The 17,996-nt window shown below is 38.2% G+C and overlaps 1 protein-coding gene across 9 annotated transcripts in view; it reads right to left on the bottom strand.

Annotated features, from left to right (window-relative positions):
- GRID2 (glutamate ionotropic receptor delta type subunit 2) overlaps window positions 1-17,996 on the bottom strand; it is an 809,145-nt gene that overhangs the window by 734,168 nt on the left and 56,981 nt on the right. The window contains exon 2 of one of the 9 annotated variants that reach the window (XM_064416952.1): window positions 13,683-13,773. The exons of 6 other annotated variants lie outside the window; for them this stretch is intronic. The gene's annotated coding sequence lies outside the window, so the exon portion shown is untranslated. Of the gene's footprint in view, window positions 1-6,334; window positions 6,350-13,682; window positions 13,774-17,996 lie in introns of those variants that run through there. 2 more of the 9 variants (XM_064416954.1, XM_064416955.1) reach the window with 2 other exon arrangements.

Raw genomic sequence — 17,996 nt, 5'->3', positions numbered from 1 at the left:
ACATTTCTAGCCAAGCCTTCTTATATTGGACTCTTTCAACATGAAATGTTGATCAAGTCTGAGACTGAGTGATCCTAATCACAGCTAGACTTCTCTGAGAAATTTAGACAGCAGGGAGGTCTCACCGTTCACATGGAAGTACCTCCTCAACAGAAGGTACCACAACCTAATTATAGTATAATCAACTGAAATAAATGACAGTGCTGTTATTTAAATACTGAATTAGCAATAAAACTAATCTTAATCATCCGTGTCATCATTGTCCTACTTCTCATACCTGGCTGAGAACTTTCTTGTTCTGATAGCTCTGCTACAAATATCAGAACTAGAAGGAATATATGTTAATTCTCACTGAAGGGCATGTACTTAAGTCCAAAGCCAAACGAATAGTTCAAATTTGATTAAGAATACAACTATATAAACTCTACAGCAAGCTACCAGGAAAGGAATTTTCCTTTGAACTGTTAATTTGCAGTCCTCTTCAGAAAAATGACAATGTGAAAATGATAAGTTTCTACTCTCTTCACAAGCAGACAGTCTCACATGATCTGACTTCAGGTCAAATAAAAGATTATATATTTTACTCCGCCTTGTCCTAGAGGATTGGGATAGATTGAATCATCTACATGCCATTTCTATACCTGCCTGACAGAACTGTCACCAAGTACTAATCAATTACACCTTGCAAGTGTGTTCTGAAGAAGGTTTAAATTAGCTCTACTTCCAGTGATCAATTAAATGCTACAAAGATGTAATCATAATTGTACCCATAGCTGTTTACAGAGCTGGCTGTTTGTTTGGAAGATGAATAACTTCTAAATTAACTGTGCTCATTTAATAATTAACTATCAACTGTCTATTTCTAAGTCGGTTTATAGCTAATTAACTTGGTCAATAGACATATATATCTGGAGTATCTTTTTATCAAGGAAGCCAATGGCAATCACCAAGTCTGCTTGCAGAATAAAATTCCCCCCTTACCACCACTGTAAAGATTTGATTGCCAAATGAAACAACAGCCTTAAAATGCAGATCTGTACCCATTGATCCTGAAAGGTACTGCCAAGTCCAAATGCCAGGAATTAAAGGTGTCAGAGTAAAACACAGGAACAGCCAGTGATATATAGGCAGTCATAGTTAATGGTTTGTGGTTCATTCTGCAATCGTAAGATTTCTGAAAAAATTGAGCATCAGATGAGTGCAACAGACATGCAGCAGCCAAAGTTAAATTTGGTAAAATCCCATGCACCTTTCTCTAAACACCTTTTTTCAAGAAAAAGAAACAGTTGATTTATCTCAATATACAACATGTTGGAACCGAGTGAAAGGTGTTTTAAACACACAAGACAACCATAGTGAGGTTTTATCATCTCCTGGGATAGGTCAACCAAACATTATTTTACAAGTGCGTTCTTAGGCTTTACCTTCCTTTACAAGGTCATCTTTTATAACTAGTGATAATTGGAATTTTGCAAGTGCTCCATCTATGGAAGGATTCAGAACTGTACAGGTTTTAATGTTGGCACAGCTCTTGCTATCAAGTTTCTTGCTAAAGAAAAAGACAGACTTTCATATGCTGCCTTCCTCCCAGCTACATTTAACTGTGATCACTGACCTGATTTAAGGATGCAGAGGCTAGACATCCATTTCATACAGAACTATGCCTTCAGCCAGTGAAATGAACATACTGGACACCGCAGGTGTGATAAGCTAAGTACCCACATTATCCATCCATGTCCTGACCCTCGGGTGCTCTCACACTGTGCAGGCACATAACCTTCCAAACCCTTTCTTGGATGCACATGCATCTGAAATCAGCAGATCAGGGGCACATGCTCTCTTGCAGCAGGCCCCACGTGTTCATGTTAAAGTGCCAAGAGTACTTCAAATCTACAGGAGAGGAAGACACAGGATTCAGAGGCAGCTCTGGCTGCCAACAGGACAGGTTGCACTGCAGCAGCATCCAAGAAATCCTGAAGACCACTTGTGATACATAACATGAAAGAGGAAACTGCGGCCTGGAAAAGCTCTGAATGGAAGCACTACCACAATGGCTTGATGGAAACACTTATTTACAAAATTGAGACTCTGCCTCACAGTATATAACTTTATACAACTCACCCTCAAGATCTTCAGACCTGACCATGCCCACGCATTATTCATCCATGTAGTTTCACTTGAGCTACCCTAAGCCTACAAAGTAACATTCAGCCACTTTGCACAGAGCCCAGGAGGAGATAAAAGACTTACCTGGGAAGTGTCTTGCTCTTTTTAATCTCCTTCTGGGACCTGATCTAACCAAGTGGTATTTACTGAAATATATCTACTGACCCACAGTAATTACTTGCCCTGTAATAGTAGCCTAGCCTTGAAGTGCTGCCTTCCTTTATGTTTAGAAAATGTAGAAGGTGTCTGATGCTTGACCACATCAATACCTGCACATAACATCTAAAGAAATTGCTTCAGAGGAACTAGAACAGGAAGCTAGTACATTGACATTTCCAGTTTAAATCAGAGCATTGAGACACTACAGAAGCTGAGGAAGAATATTGGAATACTGAAGCACAGAGATGTTACAGAAGTTGAAGGAAAAAAATACCAGAATAACGTTAGAAAGGTTATAATCAACTCTTGGAAATACTATACAGGGACATAATTCTTATCACACTCAAAATTACCCTATTTTCTTGCTCTGATTTGTAGTACTTCAACCAGCCCCAACCTTCTGCTTCACTAGCACTGTCCTAATCTGGTACTAGGCTTGATCCAGTCTACAAACAGTTACAGGGAAATTATTTAACCATTAGATGGGTTAATCGAGGCTCCCAAGTAATCCACAGCATAGTAAGAAAGCTGAAGTTGTGTTGCTCTCACAATGTGTCTTAAGCCTGTTTAATAATAACATTGACCATAAAAAAAGCAAAGTTGCAGCCTCTTCATTCTAAGGTAACCCCCAAAGGTTGTTTTGACCTCAAAACCATCAGGGGTTAAGAGAATGCTTGAAGGTGCTTAAATACTAAAGCTGAATTTGCCCTCTAAATTCTTCCTCTCTTGGCAAAGATAGGGCAAACCTTTCCTCTATGTTTTTTTTTTTGTTGTTTGTTTTGTTTTGGGGATTTTGTTTGGTTTTATTTTGTTTTTATCCTTTCTTCAATGACTGGGATAAAACTAACATTGTGCAACACAAAGCAGTGTTTCATACCTCTCTAGGAGCCCAAAATTCACCCAGTTTCAAGCAGTGGAATTGCAAAGACAGCACACCAAAATTAAGTAGGGTGTGTAATCTGTGTGTCCGTCAAAACGGACTTGAAAAAGCTTTTCACATCTGCCAATATATCATGGCTCATTGCAGGTGAGCATAAAGAAAAGCTTTTAGATATTATAGCAGCACCTGCAGCAAAAGTTATCCTCCGAGTATGACTCACTCACAGCTCCATTCATAACGTGGCTCACACCTACTGCTCAGTGCAGGGCTCCGAGGAAAGCTCTCCCAGCTACACACGGCTGAGCGGAGCCACATCACTGCACAGCCTGCAGTCAGCAGAGGGCAGTGGAAATTATTTTCTTCCCCGAAACTTGGTGTGATGCTTCTATTATCCTCCGCATTTAAACTTCCCTGATACTGATCTCCCACGGTGTTATAATGAACTGAGTAGAAAAGCTCTTTTTTTTTTTTTACTTTGTCTTATGCCTTCAGGCTCCTGGAAGGCATTAGTCCCTCACACCACCTTGATTTTAAATTTTGCTTCATAATAATTTATATTCTGGAAAATAGATCCACTCAAGTATTTCTTTCACCACATACTAAGCAATCTGATTTTGAAAGATAAAAATCTCTAGATATAAAACAAATCTTGGCTCCTCAGCAATCCATTGCAAGCAATTTCCTCAATTTGATATTGTCACAGTACGTCTACATGCAGCAGCAGAGACAGAAGTAGTTTAGATGGGCCAGGGGCCATCATCATCACAGGCACTTGATTTAGATTTGCTTGAGTTAAATTCTCATCACAGCAACTGCTAATTAAAATAGATCAGTTCATCATACCAGGAAATACTGAGAGAGCCTTCTTTCATGTTATTAGCTGTATGCACTTAGTACCTTCAATTAAAAAAAAAGGGGGGACAAATTAAAAAATAGAGTATTTGTCTTGCTAATTCACAACACACCTCTCTACTGCATGACAGGATATAACCTAGAAGCTAGTTTTCTTTGAGCTTCCTCATCATAATATCATAATATTATTTTTAATAAATTAATAAATAAAAGATAGCAGCTTTTTTAAATTGCTTTTTTTGAATGGAAAAATGGTTAAAGTGTGAGAAAACAACTCACTCTGCAGCATCCAAATACTACAACCCCATTGCTAATAAACATCCTTTTCTTGCTGAAATGTTGTTTGAAAATTTTGAGAAAACCAGGATATTGCTCCAGCAAAAGTAAATTGTAACACATTTTCAGTTAATTCATTCTTTCTATGGTAAAAGCATGCACAACCAGAATGGTCAGAACAACCACAACCAAGTCTACACCTCTGGAAAAAGCTGCAACAGCTAAATGTTTCTTAGAGTTACTGTACAGTAAGGAGACTATCTTAAATGCATGCAGCTACTTCTGATAAGACTTTAGCTTCTTTTATCTGAGGTCCATTAGCCTTCATTTTATTCATAAGATGTAGAGAGGCCAAGGAAGAAAGATAGTGAAGGAAGACAGATGTAGCTTATCAGGAAATAAAGCTAGTGCCAGCAACTTCTTGTGTTACTATTGGGTCCTCAGTTCCTTTACAAACCTTTATCCTGTCTCTAGCTCCCAAATGGCTGCAGACTCACTGAAAAGTGTCTGAGCAGATATTCGCTACCAAGTTCTTGGGTTGGGACCAGCATTTGAATGTCTTTCTGCAAACTTCTCATAAATCAAATGAACAAAACCAAGAAAGCGACTGTGTCTGAAAGCAGATAGCATGTCCTGTTAAAAGGTATTTTATACTAGTTACTAATAAAACCGTCATAATTAAAACAGAAAAGCTATACTAATCATTCCTGATGACAGAGATGTGTCCAGTAGGTTTCAGCCAGGACCATGTGCTCCTAGTTGTCCCCTAGTCCATACTGTTGCCCTTAAAATGTTATATTTTCACCTGCTTGATATAAATCTTAAATGCAAGTTTTATAATATTTTCTTTTTATTCTATTTTCCTAATGTTGAGATAAAAAAATTGTGTCTAACACTTTGTCTCATTTCTCCAAATTTCAAGTGTTACTGATAGAACACGGGATAATTCTATGTAAGTTATCTCAGCATGGTTCAGGGGGCCATCAAAAACTAACAAAGTTTCATCTATAACTATCATCCACTCCTCATACACGAATTTGTGTCAGAGTTATAAAGGAATGTCAAAAGCCTTCCTTCTACTTCGCTGAGGTTTTGTGGGTTGCTTGTTTTGGGTGCATTGATGCATTTTAAAAATATATAAATATCTATATAAAATTGACATTATGTCAAAACAACACAAACAGCATCTTCCAAAGAAATTCTTTAAAGGTATCATCAGTTGCTATAGTTGCTAGACAAGTACAGACAGACTATGAAGTCTAATCTTCACAGCAGTATAATACCTCAGTGGAGCCCACGGTTGTATCCTCAGCAGCACTGCAAAAACCCTAAATTAACTCAGCCTAACCTTTTGAAGTTAAGCAGGTAGAGACAAACAGCTCAAAACTACCCCAATCCTGCCAAATATCAATGCTTCCAGTAGTCACTTCAACATTATGATTTGTTTTCTAGGCATACACACAAATACCTGTGACCTGATTACTCAGCATCTAGTTATGAGATCCTTGAAAGGCTTTTCATTGGGAATAAAAAAAAAGTTTTGACCTCCTAAGAACAAAGTTAAAATTAATGAAATTCATCCAATAACATGAAGGCTGCTTACAGTCAAAAGGCACAGAAAATAAAGGTGAAAGGAGCCCAGCTCCTTCTCCCATTACTCCTCTTCCCATTACTGCTTATGCTCCCTTTGAGCAGTTACCAGCAGTCTGATCAGCATTTAGCTTAACTTTACCCAAATCTGACCTTGATTATTTTATAGCAAGTCTCTATAAAAGTCCTGTTGTTTCTGGAGCAGCTCCTACCAAATAACTAGCTGAGGGCTTCAAAGATATGCAACACATTACCTGAGTTTGTTCTATTCTGAAAAAGAATATTGTGTAGACATAATATGCACAGGAGATTAAAATTTACAACTCTAGAGTTAGAAAGGTCCTCAGCCAATGTTTATTTATCAAAACTTGCTATTTTCCCTGTCTAGAAATGATAGAGATTTTGCCTTACCAATGTTTTGCATCGTATCTTCAATACCAGGGCTTCTGCAGCCACAAAGCAAAATTTCAAATTTATGCGGAGGGGTGGGTGGAGTTGGGGTGTGTATATTGATCCCAAAATCAAGGTCTTAATAAATTCCAGCTGCTGGCAAGGCTACTTAGAGCCACCTGTTGCAACAGTTCATGATGTCTGTGAAACTTAAAGACTGGAAATTTTTCTCTATTGCCTTATAAGTTATATAAGTTGCTCAGGCTGTTTAAAACTGTAGAAAAGTGCACCTGGATGTTTTTCACTATGTTGAACGAACCTGTGCCCAAAATAGTCCCTGATAATTAGCTGCTTTCCAAACTCATGGTGTTTTCAAAACTGCACATAATATTTCTCATCTTGAAAAAAAAAGACACTTTTTCATATAACTGTTGTTCACAGTCTTCAAGTACAAATGTTTCTTTTGCTAGGTGCTGTGTCACATTGCAGGTATCAGATTTTCTCAGTTTCCAAACATTTGTAAGGTCTTCACATTTCTATATAGGCAAAATCACTTATCAGATCTTCTTCATACTTCAGGCAAGGCTGAGAGGACAAAAACTGTTCAGGTTTACCCTTCCCAAATGGTGTGTGGCCTCAGTTTCCATGCCAGCACCATTTGTCATTGCATTTCTTGGGGCATTCTTTGGGGACTCTGCTATGTATAAAACTAGTTTGCTTTCCCTGCAAGTAAAGGATAATCTCCTAATGCACAGCCTCTGCAAAATCATTCTATTTATCCTGAGAACAGTAACAAAATATAAGAGCTTAAATGTGGCAACACGAAAGTGCATCTCTGTAAACTCTGGAGTGTTTCAGTGCACAGCTACACAGCTCTCACTGGGAATATTCTTGCCTTTCAGGCTATGAACTGCCTGCTGTGGCCAAGCTGTACAAATCTGAAAGGCTTTGTATTACAGATTATGACAACCCCAGGATACGATCTGTAGACAGAAATATGAGAATTCACTAGGGCTCAAGTTTAGAGGTTTGAGGTTTTTTTGTACTCTTCAAGTCTCCCTACTTCAATAGGGAGAATATAATGTATAAACCAAATTTGACCCAATCCTTTATCATCTACTGGAAAGTGCCTTTAAAGGAATATATTATAAAATATAATTAATCAGACTAGCTCTTATACTCTTGCCATAAAAATGCTAAAATATTGAGACCATTGTAAAGAAAATTATTTTGTGAGAACTACTTGGCATGGACACTTTCCTTTGTTCTTGACCTGTCTTATCTTTACACTTACCAAGCTAAGCCAACAGCTGTAGCTGTAGCTTTGGCAGGAAACACAACCTGGATTTAGATGCCAAGCATATGAATATTTTGTATTTTACTCCATCTCTCTACCACCTTCAGGAACAGACTCGGGGTTCACACGTGATCTATTCTGATCAGTTACTTGGCAAGGTCTTTGGAAAAAACTGATCATTGACAGCACTGACAATAAAAAGAGCTACAGAAAGACTCAGAAAATTTAATTGGGTTTGACACCAGTTGTTTCGAGTCTGCCCAACGGATGATGTCCTACCACATAGCAAAATTTAACAGTGTCCTCAAGATTTTATTATCAAATGAAAACAGTTTAATGGTAAATCTCTTTTAAATCCTATGCCTGCTTTCAACACAGAAATTTCTCTTCAGTAGAATCAGTTGGGAAGAGTAAATTCCAGCCACAATGTTCAGTCTTTTATCCAGTGGTAGCTGATTCCTTTTTTAAGAATATATCCCTATCAGCAATACTCAGACTTGATGCTGTATGTAGTAGAATCCACTTAATCTTATTTGTTTCCAGCCCAAAAGCCTATGAGAAAGTCTGAATTGAAAATTAATTGCTTTTTTCCTCTCATTTTTTGAATTAGCCTGCCTGACTGGGTCTCTGCACTCTAGAGGAATGTGCAGACTGGGAGAGAAGCAGTCTTTGTATGTGGAAAGGGTTTGGTAGTAGCTGAAGCTAACTGCCTTTTTTTTTTTTTTTTTTTTTTACAGTGACAGACAAGCAATTTGGTGGGAGGCATTTTAAACAGCAGACATTTTAAAGTAGTTACTACCATGTAAGAACTCATTCAGTTGTTAGAAGTAGCAAATGTACAGCAGAAATGGGGTCTGTGCACGTTGTCATGGGAAAGGGATGATACATTCATAAACCCACAGGGAACTGTCTGGCTGCATTGCAGCCACAGTCACTCCACTGCAGCCGTGGAGAGCCAGAGGTGCTTTGGATTCCCAAATAACATTTCATATGCACTCTGCAGTGAAGAAGACAGAGAGAATTCCTCTTATTACAAAAAAATTATGTGATCCATGCCTGCTTAAGGAGTCCATGCATATACGCAGTCCTTTAAACCAAAGATTTGCATCAGCACTGACACAAGTTCTTACTGCACACGGCATTATCACCGCAGTTTTAAATGGAGGAACGTAAAGGCTCTGAAGAAATGGATTTGTACTGAAGTATCTTAATCAGAACCTTTGGAGGGGAGGTTATAAATAAAGCTGGTATTTCATTTCAGCAAGCAATCCATCACCCCTATCATCCCATTGAGCTATAACAGCGTGGAGTTGAGTTGTTATTTACGCACACAAACACTTGGTGCTGAAGCACCTCAGTAACAAAGGAAGAGACAAAGCCACAAGCAGCCTCTAATAAAATAGCAAGTGCTAGGAAGAGGTAAGTAAAGCAGTCTACCATGACATGAAGTTTGTAGCATTGTGTGATGTCCTGCTGAGTAGAAAAAAAAAATTCTGACTGACACAAACTGCTGCATAAAAGGAAGGTAGATTTTTTTTTAAATACTATTCATTTTTATGAACTACATCAAAATAGTTTTCAGGATAATCTGATCATTGCAGTATTCCTAGAGGACATACTAACTGTTACCAGGCAAATGTTTAAAGTTAAAGAATTTTTCATCCCACAAGTCATTTGGTACTTGATACAAGAGCTGTTTTGTCTTAAAGACAAAACAGATACAACTGTTCCTAACATAACACAGGTTAACGCTGCTAATCACCACCCAAAAGCAACTTAACAGTGAAAACCACAGATCCAGAAATCGGCAAGATAAAGCCTGAGATAGTTATTTACAACTTGATATAAGTCATTGCAAGACAATTTGTCCATTTTAGAGTCTTTGCTTGAGTAAAGCTCCCATTAGTTTCTAAAAGGGCTCCACCTTCTCAGTCAGAAAAGATCAGGCACTTCGACAAGGGAGTACTTAGGGAGGGGCTGAGAGAAAGCCACAGAACCTTCAGTAGCACAGGAAGCCTAAAATATATTCAAGCACCTACGTGACCATTTCTAGAGTAATAATAAGAGCAGCTAAAACATATAGACAAGGTTTATACTGTATGTAGAAGGCAAACATACTGACAGGAGTGCTTGAATGAAGTTTAGTCTCTCATAGATAAAAAACAACTCCCAAACTCACAATATTGACTAGAAGATGATCTTGGAAAACAGTTACTTGACCTCTTTCTTGTCATTAGCCTTTCTGGTGTGTAAGTATCTTCCTGTCATCCACAAAGCACAGTGACACAAGCTGCAGCTCACAGAAAAGATACAGAATCAAATGATACCAAGAAATAAGTGTAAATGCAAGAAAACCAAACAAATGAAATCACTGTGGTCAAAACAGAATCTATAAAGCAAGAGGTGAACGACATATTAATATGATATTAATATGATATTAATATGATATTAATATTAAATGATAATAATAAATGATCTATCACAGACTAGGGAAGAATGCCTATTTATAGGAGGGAAATAAACTTTGTTACAAGGGACAAAGAATCTGTGGTGTCTTACATAAGTCTGAAGATGAACTTAACCTGAAGGTTTTCCCAGAAGACCTGTGTGGAGCACCTTGGAAAAATTATGACTGTGAGAGCTTTGGAGAAATCAAGAGAGAATTGCATGCAAGACTAAACCAACACATGGCAGACATCAGCAAAAGCCCAGCCAGCTCCCAGCTAGGAAAACATGCCTTATCCACAGGTTATAGAATAAACACAGATGCAGCAAAATGAGTCACCAGAGGAAAACAAAAATTTAAATTGGAGGCAAATGAAGCTTTTTGCACATGCATGACAAGAAATCCATTGAGCAAAACTAATTTTATGTCTGTGCTGGAGTAGCTGTCTTGCATGTTAAAAAAAATAAGATGACAATGGTAAGAGGGGAAGGGCTCACATAGTAATGGTTTTATCTTCTTTACAATGAATACCAGAATTGATCAACGAGTCAGACCCTTATTCCTGTTGGTTCTCTGCAAACTCTGAGGGAAAAGCCAGGTTCACTTCCAGTGAGTGTAGTTCAAATATTAGTCAGACATTCTGAAATGTGAGTTGAAGATAAATATTTTCATAAAGGCTCATGTATGAGGGTTTCTCCAGAAGAATGCAGTGTGTGAGGCAGGTGCTTCATGCACAGCATATCCTAACCCTGTACTCTATCAAGGGAAGTGAAAAATGTTTCCAGCAATCTGTGAACATTTCCACTATATTGTAAACAGGATTTATAAACTCTTTGAAAATACAGAAAACAACCTACAGCTTCTAAAAATTTTTATACTATTATGATTTTACACCAATTTATCTCCCCATAATAGCTTTCCTAGCTATTCATAGTACGAGAGCCAACTGATGCCTACAAGCCAGCTGTGCAAAATAACTGTTGTCAAGGGCCAAAAGATCTTTATTAAACTCAGGAGTCATAAAGTAGATTTTCCTGTACTATTATGTAGTTTTATGAAGCAGTTCACTGTTCAGATTACCACCTATGTATGCTGATTCTTAATAACCCAACAAGAGAAGGAACTGAATGAATATTTTCAAAGTGATATACTGTTCTCACCTAAATGGGGACACATCAACGACTTTGCAGAAATGTACATGGATATGTGTTTATTTACATTTGTGTGCATTCATCCTTTTTGTTTCATAAGTTCAAATACTGCAGACATTAGAAATCCAAATAGAACGAAAATACTTATTTTGTATAGGAATCAAAGGGAGTGCCTAATTCAAAGACATTGCTTATTTTAGGAGGTGTTAAATCACATCCAGTGAACAAGGAGAACCAGAATTTAGACATAGCATGGATAGCAGGACCTTACAGAAAAATTTATTTATATGGTAGTGCATGAAGGTAATGCAAGATTGTAATCTTGATTTTGGGCACCAGCCCACAGGAATTAAAATGCATTCTGTTACAAGGCATCTCCAAGTCTTGGAGTCATTATCATGTGTCTGTTCGCATTTTAAATGGGTTAAAAAAAAATCCAAACAGACTTGTCTGGAGACATACTTGCAAAAGAAAGAAATAATTGAGAAGAACAGTAAGTGCTAGTTGCTAAGCAATCCACTTCTTCTGGCCTAGATGGAGTGCCAACCTTCATGGGATTCTTACTCTTTCCCTTTAAATACAGTACAATATCATTTGAAAACACTCTCCAAAGGGCATCCTCTGAGTCTGCAGAGTGGAGTGCTTGGTTCAGCCTGGCTGAAGCCATGAGCGCTGCCTGAGGAAAGCCTGGCTGTCAGGCACTTCCCAAGCCTCTGCATTCAGCAGTTGTCCCATTAGGAGCTCATTGCATTTATGGGCACAGACAACTGCATTTGTGACTGCTCTGGGTTTTTTGTCTCTTTGGCAGGTGGGGAGGGAAAAAAATAAAAATGGGAACTCTGCTGGTTCATGCCTATCCCCTGCCAGCTGGAATAGGCTGTCTTGCGATTTTATGTCCACTCAGGATGAAACTACAAAGAAAAAAAGCAAGACCTGCCGCTTCCCCGGCAGGCTGATGACAAGAGAGGGAGGGCGGCAGGTTCCCCCTGGAACTCCGTTGAATCCCAGTTGTCAATTGTTTCAGCGCAATATAAAACACAGGCAGTGCACACGGGTCCCAGGGAAACTTTATTTGATGGTAAACTTCCCCTTTTCCTCTCCTGGGACCCCGATCAAGGGGCAAACAAAGACTTATATGCAGGGGGGAGGTCAGGGGTAGGCACAACTTTCAACAAATCAGGAGAGTTGGGAGTAAAAATCTAGGCGAAGATAATGGCAGTGAACCAATAAGATTCCAAAGGAGGAAAAGCGGTTTCAATAAACGGCTAAAATTTGGAGAAATAGAAACAAGAAACTAGTTGATGAAATAACTGGGAAAAGGTGGAGACAAAAGGAAAACAGCACCAAGGAAAACCACCAAATCACAAATCAAACCATAAAGCTACTAATAAAACAAAAAGCACGATACAACAAAGACCAAACCCTAAACACACATGTGCACACATCCCAGAGCAGACTACGCAAACAGGAAGATAAAAAGTAGAAAAACGGGAGTGGCAAAGCAAGGATTCATTATGGTTCAGCCTTGCTCTGCTCAGGGAAGACCACAGGGGATTGTACCATCACCAGGCTCAGGCAGCTCCCTCAGCTTCTTCCCACATTGGGGCTGCCTCCTAATTTCCTATTACAGATCAACAAGAAGAGAAGAGACCATGCATAGTTACCTGCACAAACACATAGGAAACTGTTTTCCAATCATTCTTCCTAGATTAATTTTCTGAAATACTGGTCACTATTACAAAGTTCCTAAGCAGATGTACCAATAAACAAGTTAAGCCAAACACTCAAATATTTATTTACTAACAACTTTCAACTATATTGAATACCACTTATACAAAAATAACTCTAAGATTTTATTATCACAGTGTGTTATTGCTGTAAGATGATGTGCAACAGCTGGGAATCTGCATTTTCTGGGTATTAAATATTCCCGAAAAATGTTAAAGAACAAACATATTGTTCTCATAGGGCCTGATTCAGCAAGATGAGAAGCTCTGAGTCCCACTTCGTTTGCTGGGAGCCACGAGAATTCATCTCAGAGGAGCACTTAGGAAGGGTGAAGTTCAAATTAGATTATTTTATTATTATTATTATTAAATTATGGATCTTATAATAAGCACAGCTGTTTACTTATGTGCTAACTATATTTAAATAGACATTAGAGGTTTAAATTTGATTTTCTGATTTCAGTAGTATGAGTAAATGTTCTTGCTGCTGCCAAAAAAAGTCATAGCATGCTATAAAAATCCATAACCATCTTCATCTATGTTTTCATACTTCACATATATGCTAGACTGGATAAACATGCTGGGCCATTCAGAAGCAGAAATGGGTTCTTTGGAACATCTGCTCAAAAATGGGTGTTATAGAGCTAGGTGCATATCACAGCCAATTAAGTACATTTGAAAGGATTGTGGATTACTTTGCTTTCTTCTGTGTTTATCAGATATTTTTTCAGGTGAAACTATGCCATACCAAGACCAAACCAGGAAGAGTTTCACCTTCCTTCCAGTTTTCTTCCATTGTTCTGCTCATCCAGGAAAAGAATTGTCACCACTTGTAACCCCTGCAGGGGAATGGAGAACAGTTCTTTACTGAATCACAGCAAAGGCAACCGAACAAGGCTCTTTTACAGAAAGAAGGTATGCTGCACCACAAAACAACAACAACAAAAAAATGTTCCTTAACTTCCTTTTAGCTTTATTGTACTTTCCTAATTCTGCATGTTGTGCCTGAATGTGTAAAACTCTTCTCCTTAAATAAGGTAATTCCATGAATGTGCATTGTTTGCGTTTTTATCATTAGAAGCAATTCAACCAATTGGAGGAATAAGAATTTATTCTGTCTTTTCTGTTGTAATTGCTAGTCTACATCAAGTTATTGATTAAAAAAGATGTTCCTTCATTTATAATTCTATTACAGTCTGAAGTGCCTATATAGAAAGTAGCAATATGAGCTCCTTTTTTTCTGAGTTGCAAGTCTATCTTGGTCAGATTTTTCACCATTTCATAGATTTATGTTTTTTTAATATCACAATATGTGCTTACATTATTATGCACATGGTATGTGCATTTATGTGAAAGTGCATTTATTAGGTAAAGCCCTACATTTCTGTTATAAAAGGGTAAAAAATAACAAACATAAATGACATTATATAGCACTGATATGGACAGCCTTTGAACATTCATTGTTTAACCACACCAATAAGACTTTTGAAAGGATTAATTACGTTATGTGAGCTTCCTTTGTGTTGTAATATTCATCCTCTTTCAGAACTTGCAAAAGCTTTTTATTTTAGTCAAATCAACATCACAGGAAAGTAAAGCAGTATGGAAACAGAGTAAGAGAGAGAAATCTAATGTTAAAACAACCATCATCAGAAAAGGGAGATACAGCAACCCTTCTTCCATGTCAGCTAAGCTGTGACAATGTGCTCACAAATGTGCTCTGTAGGGACAGTGATGGCTTCACAGAGGGGCTGTGCAGTCCCACAAAACAGCAGCCAGTGTGCAGCTGATGGGGAAGTGGAGCATGCAGGGAAATCCCAAAGGGAAGGGCTTTGAGGCAACAAGGAGAGGAGGCTAAAAAGGGTCTTAGTGAGGACATAGTTTCAGAGAGTATCAGCAATCCTTAATGCTATCAGAGTCTTGGTGAAATTGAAGTACATAACTACTTTATAGCCATGGGGAAGAGGGGATGAGCTCAGCCAGTCTTGGAACGCCCTGTTTGGCAATCTGCAGGATCCTTAGTGACCTCATTGGGGGTGTTTGGGGCTCCTAACGCTTCTCTGTATGGTCCCACGTTCATACTCGGAGAAAGAGGCTCAAAAATAGCCAAGTCAAGTGGAAAGATGCAAAGGAAACAGAAAAGGGGAAAGAGACCAAGAGTGAGATGGTCTTTGAGAACATTAGTATTGAGCTCCACAGCTTAAAAACTTACAAAATGCAGAACTCTGAAGCAAAATAGAGCACTAACACATGGCACTTGAAAAATTTAAACATGGGTATTGGAATTGGGAGATAGGAATTAATTCCCTTGCTGCTGAAAGCTGAGTGCCATTCCAAAGTGGCAGAAAAGGAGACACTGCAAACACAACATCAAACATTTTTTAAAACTGATATTATACCATACTCCTACTCAAAAAACATGGTGAATGTCTTAGTGTGACATCAAAGGAAAAAAACAGAGAGTAATGTTATTATAAAGGTTGGTTTGAGGCTATCTTATATTAAAAGTCCTGCAGTGTAACTGAACATAAAAAAAATTCTGGGCCACAGAAAGTATTTCTCAATAACTTATATTTGTCTGTGGAAATCACTGAGAGAAGGTCAAACGAAAACATTTTCATCTGAGCTCTTTAAAGTGGACATCTAGGTGGAAAACATAGGCAGACAGAGTGGATTCCCTAACAGATAAAAAGCACAGTATATGAAACATATGCAGTAAACAACGAAGTCTAACTTTTAGTGCCCTTTCATGCAGAGACAAATACACATTCAGGTGGAAAGTCCTCCTAGTTTCAGACTGACAACCGGGTAAAGTGTACCTGTGTGTTTACAGGAACACATTTATCTGAAAGTTTGTCTGAAAGTTTCAATCACTGCCTTATCCTACTGGAAGAGAAACAGTGTCAGACTAAACCACAGATCCTTCTTAAAAACTTTTACAACATCTTATACTCCTTCAAAGATGCTTTTACAAACTTTAAAATCCTTAAAAGATTGAAGCTCTGTAAGAGACATCTTTCTTCCAAACCAGTCAATATTGTCTTTGTTTGCCTGACTCCCTAAATACTTCTTTGCAGCCCTCTGCTTAATTTTAGATTAGGAGCCATTCAGACAGGAATTCCTTGTTTTGTAAATACTTCTACAGACCCAGTACAATTTAGTCCTAGCACAGAATAAGGGCTTTAGATATAGCTGTAATTAATAATAAGAATGAGAATGGCCAGAATAACAAAGCAGTTCTTCGATAATGTCATGTCACTTGGAGAAGACATTACCAAAGCAGTAATTGGGTTGTCTGAATAACTTTGACTTCATCAACAGAAAGAATACAGAACAAGGCAGTACTTCACATACTGGAGAGAAGGCCATAAAAGGGATGAAGCATCCCATTGTTGGAAAACAGCTATAATTTAAGACTTACTTATGCCAGATAGATATATGAACACTCATTTCCCTACAAATGCAAAAAGATATTAATGATTTAGAGATCTTACTTGCAGGTGTTTTAACAAATTTCCAGTGTCGGAGGAGGAGCTGGTGAGAACGTAATTACAATTGTACTTTATCTAAAAAGAGTAAATTAATATTTATTTCTCCTGATTTATAACTAATCAGATGCTGGACATTAACAAACAATTTTTAAAAGTTCTGAAAACTGGTATAGCTTAAAAAAAGGAAAAAATAGGAAAAAAAGAAAAAAGGAAAATAAGTATTAGAGCTATAAGAATGGGAAAGATCTTGTGGCGAAAGGAGGTGACTAGCAGAGGAAAAAATGAATGCTCACTAGGGTTTTATACCTTCTATCCTCAGATTTTAAAGAGAAAAAAAAGGGGGGGGAAAAACCCCCTAACTCACTACAGATTCAAGTAGCAATAGCTTTCCAAGGGTTTAAACTGTTTGAAAAGCTGTCTGTGGTGAACACTGTTAGAAGGTACAAGGTGCACCAGAGGGGTTTGCAGGAAAGCCAGAAGCAAAGTACTTTTCAAGATCAATCAGAAACTGCTGTTTCAGGAGCTGTACTAGAGTTAATGCCAAATAAAATGCATGCTACTCCACAGAGATTTTAATGAACCTGCTTGGAGGCAACAGAATGAAGGTGCCGTTGGCAGGGAGCAACATTTCAAAATAACCTGGAGCAAGTTACTTAAAGTCCAAACATTTATAATAAAACTGAACAAAGCACAAGCAGAAATAGGGAGGAGGTTAATGAAGTCCTGTAAGCAGCATCAATCACTTCCTAAAGCACACAGAGAAAACAAACTGTGTTCAAAGGTGTTTTTTTAAGCACTGTGTGAGATACATTAAAACCCTTTGAAAAGGAGGGAAGTTCCTTTGAACAACTTTAGGCATTTACATTCAGTAAACAAGACAGCTAGAGAAAAATTCTAGTCAAGCCCTCCTGTCCCTCCAAGCTAAGTTCTTTGGTATTTGTCTCTCCTTTTCTTCTCCATCCACCCCACAGTCCTTTTCATCTGTGTTTCACTTTCAACACATCACTTGGGATCAGTGCACAGCAACAGCCGCGGCGCTCCTGCGTAGCTGTGCTGTGCCAGAGGTAGCGATGAGTTTATTCACCCATCTGCCTAAGCAGCAATTCCAAGGCATTCCTTATTTCATTTTTTCCTTTTTCTGTGTTAGGAGATTTTCTCTCTGCTGCTGGAATCTGAAACATGTTTCACTCCGCTATGTGGTAATTAGAAATTACGCTCTAATAATCAGTGCATTTTCAAGCATCTCACTGCTTGCAAAGGAGTTATTTTTATAGCCAGTACTAAAGCACAAGGGGTGCTTCTGTTATCACCTATAACATATTTGGCTCTTGTTTTTTCCCCTCAGATCTAGTATGCGTCCTGGCCCTAAGAATAAGTGACCACCACCAGCGATTGATACAGGGCTGACCTGCTGTTGCTGAGTACTGCCTGTTTGATCTGTGAAGATTGGACCAGGTTATTGCTCTAGTAGTATTAATTAATGGTGATAAGTTCCAGTTATACCAGGCATAATGAATGCAGGACCCTGGCACAGTCCTCACATCTTTGTAGTGTTTTTTCCCAATGGTATC

The sequence above is a fragment of the Passer domesticus genome, chromosome 4, assembly GCF_036417665.1.
Source record: "Passer domesticus isolate bPasDom1 chromosome 4, bPasDom1.hap1, whole genome shotgun sequence".
NCBI classification, from domain to species: domain Eukaryota; kingdom Metazoa; phylum Chordata; class Aves; order Passeriformes; family Passeridae; genus Passer; species Passer domesticus.
Note: the sequence above shows the minus strand (reverse complement) of the source record. Positions and strands in the feature narration are given on the sequence as shown.